This window comes from Eptatretus burgeri, chromosome 4, assembly GCF_056783735.1.
Source record: "Eptatretus burgeri isolate ZD-2024b chromosome 4, Ebu_testis_v1, whole genome shotgun sequence".
NCBI classification, from domain to species: Eukaryota; Metazoa; Chordata; class Myxini; order Myxiniformes; family Myxinidae; genus Eptatretus; species Eptatretus burgeri.
In genome coordinates this window covers 21558619-21564618 of record NC_140964.1, presented here as the reverse complement: position 1 = coordinate 21564618, position 6000 = coordinate 21558619, and the positions used below count along the sequence as shown (strand labels likewise).

General features: G+C 42.8%; 1 long non-coding RNA gene across 1 annotated transcript in view; it reads left to right on the top strand.

Annotated features, from left to right (window-relative positions):
* The first annotated feature begins 1264 nt into the window (after positions 1 to 1264).
* LOC147027606 (uncharacterized) overlaps positions 1265 to 6000 on the top strand; it is a 37861-nt gene continuing 33125 nt past the window's right edge. The window contains exon 1 of the long non-coding RNA XR_015057133.1: positions 1265 to 1433. This is a non-coding gene — a long non-coding RNA (uncharacterized LOC147027606). The remainder of the gene's footprint in view (positions 1434 to 6000) is intronic.

The window sequence follows — 6000 nt, the reverse complement described above, 5'->3', positions numbered from 1 at the left end:
GAGTGGAGGAGGCCAATGGGCCATCTACGTGCCTCATGGTTGCAGCAGGTTGATCGGCATCTCAAGGAGATGGGGATGGGCCTGGAATCTGCCTGGGGGATGGCCAGACGGAGGCCCCTGGAGTACCGGTGGAAAGTGGACGCAGCGACGCGCTGTTCTGGCACATGCTCCCATACCTGACCTGACCTGATTTCCATTATGATTTTAATAGTATCTCATAAATCGGCAAATGCAATTATGTCATTCAAACTAAGTATGTAATCCAAATGCAATACCTTGTCTTCTGGTGAGGGTAATACATATAAGTGACAGTACTGCCAAGATAAGAATTCAAATGAACGGTTGTAAGTTAATAACTCGGATATTTCCTTTGCTGTCTGGGGACAGTAAAGGATACATCCAACTCTTGACAATTTTGTTTATACCAGTTTCTCTTTCTATGCACAATTTAAGTAACATTAATGAGGATATATATATATATATATATATATATATATATATATATATATATATATATATATATATACACACAGTATATAATGTATATGACCATGGTTTTGCCATTTTTATGGGCTCATCAGGATGACATATAGCACACAATTGTTCACCTGTAAACCTAGTGGGCTCAATTGTATTAGACTTCACTTTATGGAGTAGTGAGGCACAGATCTCATCCCATAACAGGCGAAGCTTTATCGATCTGTGAGCGACAATGGCCATCTGCCACACCTGACCTGAGATCCCTGATGTGGGTTCCTCTGCAGATGCAGAACCTAAGTTTCTCCAAAGCTCCCTCACCTGGGTTCCTCTACAGCTGCAAATTGTCTGCAGTTGTCGAGGAGCCCAGGTGGGGTTTGAAACAGCAAAGGCACCCTGTGTAGCTTTTCTTGGTAGCTTTATGCAACTTTCCTTGTCTGGAAGAATTTGCAGATTAGTTCATGGAAATCCTAGCCACCTGGGGTGATTGATTAGGTGAGAGCCAATTGGTGAGATCATGGGTGAGAGATATCATTGGGTCTTGTTATTTGAATGTTAACTGCCAAAACTATTTTGGCGAATGACACTTATGCATACCATATGATGGATAAAGCAAATGTATTTATCATATTCTCCACTACCACTCTCCTACAAATCAGGATCTGGTCGATATTGCTGTGTACGACATTGAATCTGAATGCCCTGACTTCATTGTAAATCATCAACAGGAATTACGGGTTGCTGAGCACAACGATTTGAGAAATCACATTCTCAACAGTGACAGAGATGCAGCAAATCTCGAGGCTCGCGTGATTCTCCCCTCCACATTTACTGGGGGTCCTCTCGATATGCATGAGAAGATACAGAATGCCATGACATTTGTCCACAACCTGACCTCTTCACAACATTTACCTGTACTCCCAACTGCGGCGTGATCAAAAGGCAATTGCATCCTGGTGAGCAAGCACAGGATAGACAAGATGTTGTGGCGAAAGTATTTCACCTGAAAAAGATGAAGCTGATTGAACTTTTGATGACTGGATGTATGTTCGGTTTCGGAGTGTGCAAGATGGCGACTATTGAGTGGCGAAAGAGAGGTCTTCCACATTCCACATGTCCACAGTTTGATATGGCAGTGGAGATAGAAAAATCAGCGCAGTGGACATCAATTTAATCATACCGTAAGTGCTGAAATACTGGATAAAAATGAAGATCTTCAGTTTTAGGAAATTGTTTCAAGCAACATGATTCATGTGGACCTGTGGTCCACTGAATCAACATGCTCCCTGCATGAGTGAAGGCAAATGCGCTCAAAAGTATGCAGGGGTACGTCCTCAAGAAACTCAAATGGTAGAGGCTGGTTACCCGAAATATCGAAGACAGCGACTTGATGATGGAGGCTTCACAAGAAAATCTAGAAAGAGCAATAAAATATTGCAGACTCTTACCAGGACTTGTTCTGTGTGATGTTTGTGTGGTTTTATCATACAGATGTTATCTATGTACTCTCTTTCTAATTGTACCATACATACTTTATAGATGTACTCATTTTTAAAAAAGACAACGTGTAAAAATTGTGGTCTCCATCGACACATTATGTGCGGACAAACAGACAGACAGACAAATGGACCAAATGCAGCATCCTCTACTCTGGTGAGGATAATTGAGCAGGGAACACGTGATCTTACAATTGACACCATTTGAGTTGTTCAGTGCTGTCCCTTTCTATCCAAGATATTTAAGTCACACATCAATGTCAAGTATTGTCACTCAGTCAAAGCTATCAAGTACATCTGCAAATACATAAACAATCGAAGTGACCAAGCAATCTTCAGTGTCACTACATGTTGTCACTACATCTTCACTCGCCATCTTCGCTCGTATCTTCACTAGTCACTTCCAGTGTCACGACATATTCAGTGTCACTACATTTTCAAACTGGCCACCACGTTTGCAGTAGTGGGGCAGTTTGTAGGACGTATAAGCTACCAATCCATGAAAGGTCTGTAATGGTGGTAAGGCTCAGCATTCATTTAAAAAATGATCAGCGCATTTACTATCTCTCAGGAAATGCATTGGAAAGAGCTCAGACTCAACCTCACTCCACATTGACCTCCTCCTTCAGAAATCATGGCTTTGCAAAAAAACTGTTGTTATTCAGTGGTCCAAGAATACTCCACTTTTCAGCCAAACAAAACATGGAAATGCCGTTAACAGGGTATCCCTTATCCATAATTTCCTGGCATCAATTTTTTAGATGCAATTGGCTGCATATACATGACCATTTCCAAAGGCCAAATGGCAGCTGATTCTCTCCATCTCTTGCTGCACATTATAAGAGGACCCACTTCATATCATGCTTTGTGCACAGTTGATGTCAGCTTTTTGAAACATACCAAGAAGCCTATCACCTCCTTGGTCTACCCGCAGATGACAACCATTGGAATGACCTCCCAGTTGAAGTTTCACTGATCATGTCAACAAGAAATGTCAAAGATATTTTTGCAATCATGTTGGCTAATTGTGAATTGGCAGATACAAAGCTTTAAGGAAAGATCACAAAGAAAGCATGCCTGTAGACATCCTCATGGAGATGACAATGGAACAGAGTGATGATGTAGATGTGGAATTCAACCAGGCCATTTATGACGGTGCTTTGAGACTTCTTGAACACAGAGTACTCCTGATGAACGGAAAGGCACTTGGGGGGTTATGGGCTCCCCGAACCACCAACAAATGCTGATGATCGCAGCATGCGAAAGGAATATCTTAGGGACGTCTCCTATAATCAAACAGAATTAAAATGCTTCATTGTGGACATGGAACCAAAGTGGTGGAAGTTCAATGCAAGGCATATCCGACAATTTGGACAACAGTGCAGAGACACCAATCCAGATTTCACTTCCTTGATGCACCTGGTGGCAGAGGAAAGAAGGTCCTGATGAGGCTGTTGCATGCTGAAATTAGACAAATGGAAAATGGGATAGCTTATACCTGTGTATCATTAGAAATTGCTGCAACATTGCTTACTGGTGGACGAACAACACACTCAGCCTTTAAACTGCCATTGGATTTGCCAAGCTCAGAAACCCCCTTATACAACATCAGCAAGGAGAGCCCATTTGGGAAGGACCTTAAAGATTAATAACTCATTGTTTGGGACAAATGCACAATAGCCAACAAGAAAGCTTTTGAGACAGTCAAGAGGTCATCGTGAGACATTTAAAACAAACCTAATGGAGCAATTGGTGGCATGTTGGTACTCCTATTGGTTGATTTTGTTTTATTTTTTGTATACAATGTCGAGGCTCGTATGAGAGCTAACACACAGAACATGCAACAAGGGGAGCAGGAAGAAGGGTGGGAGAGGGAAGGACAAAACAGTGTGGAACAGACACATTAGGAGATCTGTGGAAGGGAGAGGGATGGGTGGGGTACACAGGGTAAACAAGATTGACACTACAGGGACTTTCAGGTCCTTACCTGTCAGGGACTTTCAGCAAGGAAAGCAGAGAATTTGAAGGACGTGGGTTTGGGGTGGATTAACTGGGGTACAACAGATTGTGGTTTTGGATGGGGGAAGACAAGAGGTGGTGGTGAACAGCTGTTGTGAAGACCTGGAGGGAAGAGTGGAATTGAAGAGAGTGTGGAAGTTTCTTCCAAAGGTGGGAAAGAAGAGGAATGAAAGAGTGAAAGTGAGCAGTGCTTCCTGATTTTGGTAGTTTTACCAGAAGAGGATTGCTGGCGGACCTTGAGTAGCATGCGGAAATATGGGGTGGACATATTGCAGACAGAGCAGGGGGGACGAGACCCCGAGATGGTAGAAGACAGAAAGACCACAAACTTGCCTGCAGTGAGAGAGTGAGAGGCCCAAAGACTCAACCTCACCGTGGGAGATACCAATGATCCTAAATGCCTTGGTTTCCACAGCGTGAAGCCGAGAAAGGTGAGAGGTTGGCGAAGCAGCCCAGAGAGGAGAGAGTACTCCATCAGGCTGCGGATGAAAGTTTTTTTTCTCTGGCCAGGAGCTCAGGTGTGCCACGGAAGGACTTTGCACAACGGAGGGTTCCCAGTTGGCGACTGGCTTTGGAAGCAAGCTTGGAAATGTGGCTTTCCCAGGAAAGATCATGGCAGATAGTGAGACTCAGGAGCTTGAATGAAAAGACTTCTTCAAGAGGATTGTTGAGAAAGTAGATGGTGAAAGGTTTTCCAGATGGTCCTTTTGGAGAGACATAGTGAGAGTTTGAGATTTGTCAGGATTGAAAGACATGTTCCCCGTGTTGGACCAGTTTGTGATTTTATCCAGATCTGCAGTGAGCAGAGAAGCTGCTGCTTGCCGGTCTGAGGGATGACAGATGGTACGGCAGAGGGTGGAGTCATCAGCAAAGAGATAACGAGGATTTTCCAGAGAGTCAGAGAGATCATTGTTGAATTTATATCAAACCTTGCAAATGTAAAACGTGAAACGTGTCGATGAGGTTAAGGGATCCCTCAAAAAGTCTTATCTCTGGAGGCACACGAAACAACTGCATCATAAAACCAATATGCAAGTCCAATTTAAGATTGATCAAGAAGTGGGACAGTTTTCAGAACTCATCATAATTGGAAATGGTGAACTAGAAGTTCATCTAGAGAATGTACAGATCGTCATTCCTGAAAAAGTTGGACACTGTTACTGCAGTCTTCATGGTTTGTATGCAGCACAGGACTGCAGGGTAGCATCATTGACTGAGGACATGGCTGTGTCATTGATACAATGCCCTCTGCTGGTTACTATGGTAAAATAAGCGCTCAAAGATGCTGTTGACCTGGATCTTGGAAACGGCTACATAAATCAAGACTGGCTGACCAAGAGGGCAATACTTTCTCCAAGAAATGAGCAAACCAATGCGATCAATAAAGAACTCGTGCAAAAGTTGCCGACAAAAAACTAGTCACAAGTCCATCGATGAGGTTCTCGATTGATGACCCAAGTGAATTCCTCAACTCACCCGATTCCATCGGCTTCCCATCACACAATCTTGAGCTCAACGTTGGTGTGCCGATCAAGTGCCTTTAAATATTGATCATCCATAATTAGTAAGTGGTGCCAAATTAGTTGTAAAATACTTAATTGAACACTGTATTGAGGCTACTATCATCAAGGGTCAACATAGAGGCCACGATGTTTTACTTCCACGAATCGCAATGAAAACGACCAGTTCTGACTTTCCCTTCCTATTCATGACGAGGCAATTTCCTGTGAAACTTTGCTTTGCCATGACGATCAACAAGAGTCGAGGCCAATCTCTCAAAGCTGTTGGTTTTAACCTGGAGTTGCCTTCCTTCTGTCATGGACAATTCTTTGCTAGTTGCTCTCGAGTTGGCTCAAGAAGGAATTTTTTTTTCATTTATACACATAAGGGGATGACAACAAATGTCGTGTACCAAGAAGTTTTACACTAATCTTCTTTCAACTATTTAAATAAAATTGCTGTTCTAAATTAACCATGACTGCATTTTCAGGATTACAACAAAAAGACA